At 38.3% G+C, this 4871-nt stretch overlaps 1 long non-coding RNA gene and 1 other non-coding gene across 2 annotated transcripts; one reads left to right on the forward strand and one right to left on the reverse strand.

Moving 5' to 3' along the window:
• The first annotated feature begins 1222 nt into the window (after nt 1-1222).
• LOC133143269 (uncharacterized) lies at nt 1223-2738 on the forward strand. Its single transcript, XR_009710392.1, has 2 exons — nt 1223-1902; nt 2405-2738. It is a non-coding gene; the product is annotated as an uncharacterized LOC133143269 (long non-coding RNA).
• Nucleotides 2739-4211: 1473 nt separating this feature from the next.
• Nucleotides 4212-4293, reverse strand: trnas-gcu (transfer RNA serine (anticodon GCU)). The gene has a single exon. It is a non-coding gene; the product is annotated as a tRNA-Ser (tRNA).
• Nucleotides 4294-4871: the final 578 nt, after the last annotated feature.

The following is a 4871-nucleotide window of genomic DNA, read 5'->3' on the forward strand; positions in this document are numbered from 1 at the left end:
CGGAGTGACGAGTGTAATTGTATCATAGTTTATGGAGAAAAACAATTTAAAAGGGACATTCAACGCGCTGTCAAATCAGTCATATTTAAACTTGCGCAATGACGTCGGCATGTGGTCGCGGAGGAAAACGTAAGTTTTGGGGGGAATTTTTTAGCAGCATGGGCGATAATTAGAGGTATCAATGTTTAATTTATGCTATCGCTAACACACACAGGGCGGTTATTAGAATATGGGCGATAATTATTAGAATAATTACGGTATTGCAAATACAATTGCAAAGAAACAATTGGTTGAGGAGCAGTTTTATAGCTGATTTTTGTTGTTGTATTGCGATAGCGTATTGCTAATGCTAATCTGTTGATTGTGTCGAGAGAGAGAGAGAGAGAGTCAGAGAGAGTCAGAGAGTCAGAGAGTCAGAGTGTGTGTGTGTGTCTCAGTAAAGATATACATTTCAACAACTAGTACTAATTTATCATTTTCATTACAGGATCAAAGAGAAATTAAGGTCCTCACATGGCGCGAAACCAACTTTTTCCATGTCAAACTTGGACAGCGGCTGTCCATGACACACATGACAACATCATCTTCTAGTGGCGTAGAGCTCCACTCCACAGAAAATACTGTAATAAAGGTACCTAAAGCAAGCAGTTTTTTATGTGTATAAACAAAGGTGTTCTCAATTGAATCAATACTGTTATTTACTTGGGATGCACTGCTATCAGTGGCTCACCATCATTAAGGTTGAAGTCAGATTCATGCTTTAGGAGTTTTCTCAAAATCTGGATCACCAACTTTGTAGGATATTGTCTCAGATACAGCTGTCTGTCTGTCTGTCTGTCTGTCTGTCTGTCTGTCTGTCTGTCTGTCTGTCTGTCTGTCTGTCTGTCTGTCTGTCTGTCTGTCTGTTTATATATCTATATCTAACCAAGCTACATACCTACTTACTAGGGGTGTAAATCGCGTAAATTGTTTGTTCTGTTTAAAATGTTCTACTATTAAAGTTTAAAGTTAAATGCACAAAATAATCATTGTTTATTTTATTCATTTTTATTAAATTATGATAATATATTTCACCACTTCATCAACATTTGCCCCCTATAGAGACTACCCTCAGAGGCCGGCCTCTTCGACCTGCAACCAGAGATGCTGGCGTGGCTCCACGACACCAAGTTGGAACTCTGACGTTACACGTGAGAGAGAGAGAGAGAGAGAGAGAGAGAGAGAGAGAGAGAGAGAGAGAGAGAGAGAGGCAACGTCAGGTGACCCAGTTTATTATTTTGTTTATAGCAAATACAGTCGCAAATATATTGTTTCAATGTGTAGTTAATGGTATTAATGTATTGTATAGTATATGATTTTAATCTATTTTAATCTATAGTAATGGTATTTTACCCATGTCTTACTTTGGGATATTTGTAACTTCTGCTGTCTTTATTTTAGTATTCTGGAATACTATGGTTTATTTTGAAAATGTTGCTCAGATGTCGCATGTATTCCCATTCTAGATTGATAGATAGAATTTACGGTAGCGTTCTTTGGCCCGCTGTCCAAAGAACATAGAAAACAATACGGAATGCGATCATCTCATGTGCGGTGGCACCACAAAGTAGATTGCAGAAGTTAACTCAGCAGCATGGACGCGTTCCAGGCAGTTACTGCGACCGCAAGGGGGTAAGTATTACTAAAAAGAAGCACACAAGTTTCAAACTTGCCGAGTGGACAGTGAAGCAGAAAATAGATTTGTCAAAAAGTGTGAGGAAAATATGCACTGTCTGCCGACTCACATTTTCCATAGTCCATGTGGAACTGACTCACCTTAAGCAACACGGTGGACACGAACGAAAAAACGCACAACTAAGCAAGGGGGAACCTGGAGAGATCCATCAGGCAACGACAAAGATGGTACGTAAATATTTTTTTAAACCCTCTCAAGGTTAATATGAGAATGTACAATGGATGTCTATCGTATAGAAAAAGCTATATTTGCTTTTGGGTGTAATAAACGACCAGGTAAATGGATAGATAATACATAAAAACCATTCGTTTGCATACATTGATAAATAAAAGATCAACATTATGTGGCACTTGCCTCCCCAGAACTTTTGGTTTATAGGAAGGTTTGTTTTCTATTTAGAGGAAGAAACGCATGCGCCCAAGTGCAATATGTATTTTTGCCAGTAGAGGGCGCTGAAACTAAATATGTTGCATAGCGGATGAGCTGTCTTAATCATTTCTGTCTGTAACAATTGCACACACAGCCTTACATTTGTAACAAGTTTCAAGAGATGTGCATATTTTTTCATTAGACATGCAATGTAATTCTGTCAACTTTTAAATAAACTATGTTATTTTACTTTTAATGTGGATAGAGGATTTATTTTTGGTGTTTTTGATTTTACTGCAGATTATCCAGACATCCCCAACGTCAAAGCAGCAGTATCTTTGGCCTCAGCATCCTTATTTTCCAATGGGATTTGTGGACAGGAATGTCTTTTTCGACATGTTCCAACTTTAAACTGTTCATCTCATGCTTAATAACTGTCGCTCAGCACTGACACCTGGTGGACGTTATGTTGTCATGCAGATGTTATTATGCCTAATAAGAACAGATTCAGATTTGATTCTTAGTAGTTACCTTGCTGACTGTTTCTTGTTGACTAATACTTCTTGCGTATGTACTGTTTTTACTCGCTTATTGGTTTTCTTGCTTACTGCTTTTTCTAAAATGTACATATTCACCTGCAGTTTCCAAATTTTTTTAACCTATTTGTATTGTCCCAACATCAACAGGTTCAGCTAAATCCCACTTCATGTATACATCATTCAGTGTCATTTAACAGCGTTTTTCCTTTCTAACTTATTCATTTTGCCACCAATTCAACCCGTTTCAACATTTAGCTCATGCATTTTATGCCTAACTATTCCACAACTTCTCACTTACCAATAATTCGAAATTCTCTAAAATTTGGTTTTTCTACTCTAATTTCTACCATTTTCAACCGATTCTACCTAGTCCAACTTTCAACTGTTCATCTTTTGCCTACCTATTCCACAACTTCCCACTTACCAAAATTCCAAACTTGAAATTCAACCAAATTCTCCAAAATTTCATTTTTCTATTCTAATTTCTACATTTTTCAACCGATTCAACCCATTCCAATTTTCAACTGTACATCTTTTGCCTACCTATTCCACAACTTCCCACTTACCAAATATTCCAAACTTTCAATTTTGAAATTCACCACAAATTCTCCAAATATTCTACATTTCTCAAGTAATTCAACACGTTTCAACATCGTTCGGCAGCATTCCCCGAAAAAGTTATTCATACATTTCGCCTTCACACGCAATTTCTCCAGAAATTGCAAAATTCTAGTTTATTGTGTTATCTGTTTATTTATTATTTATTCATCACTCTTACTATTGATTGTTTGAATTTTTGCCTTCTTGTTTTTATATTGTGTCGCGTACTTGTATGTCTATCGTGTTATGTGTCTCGTCACCGTGGGATAGAGAAAAACGTAATTTCGGTCTCTTTGTGTGTTGTGACGTGGAGAGATTGACAATAAAGCTGACTTTGACTTTGACTTTGACTAAATACAAACCAGATTACAGATACAATGGAGCCTCGGTTTTCGACCACAATCCGTTCCAGAAGGCTGTTGGAGAACTGAATCGTTCAAATACCGAATCATGTTTTCCCATTACAAATAATGGAAAAAAAAAAAAAAAAAATTAAAACCCCCACCTTTTTAAAGTATTTTTTCATTTGTACATTTTTGTCCGATCGCGCAACTGCAGTGCCTAGCCTTATTGTGACAGAGCGGTCGCTAAAATTTAGAAAATATTTTTAAAGTCCTGATGTACTTTCCAAAATTTAAGTGGACCTCAGTGCGCAGGGAGCTTAATTTGGTCCGAGCGCTCACTGTTGCATTGCTTTAGGAGCGTCTTTGTGTTTTACTGGCTTTACTGATCCCACTTGCTTCCTTTAGAGGCATGATTAGAGTTGTTGCAATCCTCAGAGTAACGAGAATGTAATAACGAACAGAGTCAGTTGGCATGCGGGTCCTCTCATGAGGTTCGACAATCAAATTTCGTTCGACATCGGGAGCAAAAAATTCTCAAATTTATTCGTTCAAATATTGATTTGTTCGAGAACCGGGACGTTCGAAAGCCGAGGCTCCACTGTAAAACAATGTAACATTAACTTTCGACGAGGATGGGATTTGAACCCATGCGTGCAGAGCACAATGGATTAGCAATCCATCGCCTCAACCTCTCGGCCACCTCGTCTTGCTTATAGAGTGTTGACAACATGTTGTGCCGAGATACTTTGTGTGAAAATCTGACGAGTATGTGATATGAAATGTTGAGTGGAGAGCACAATGGAGTAGCAACCCATCGCCTAAATATCTCAGCGATCGCATCTCATGCATGAGTTGCATGGGCGACATGATATGGCATGTACGGGGTAGTATAAGCTACAAGGTAAAATAATATGATACTTTAGATGTGAAATGAAGAAGAGCTAAGCCACAAAAGAAGTGACACTGTCAGCGAAGAAATTTTTTTTTTCAATGTTGTCTCACCCCAAATCTTTGGGATCATCGGTTCTGCGCAGTTGGATAGTTCCACTAACATTTTAACATCAACATTCTTTCATGGTCTGCCTGGGTATCTCGGCTGATGATCCTAAAGAAAAGAACCTAAATTTCTTGTATGCTATGGCATGACTGTATAGCCTCCGGCCGTCATGACTACATTTTACCGTGGCACCATTGAGAGCGTCCTCTCCAGCTGTATTGCTGTTTGGGGTGGCGGCTGCACTGACTACAACGCTGATCACTCCTAGAATAAACAACCCTATCATC

The sequence above is a fragment of the Syngnathus typhle genome, linkage group LG18 (genome assembly GCF_033458585.1).
Source record: "Syngnathus typhle isolate RoL2023-S1 ecotype Sweden linkage group LG18, RoL_Styp_1.0, whole genome shotgun sequence".
Taxonomy (NCBI): Eukaryota; Metazoa; Chordata; class Actinopteri; order Syngnathiformes; family Syngnathidae; genus Syngnathus; species Syngnathus typhle.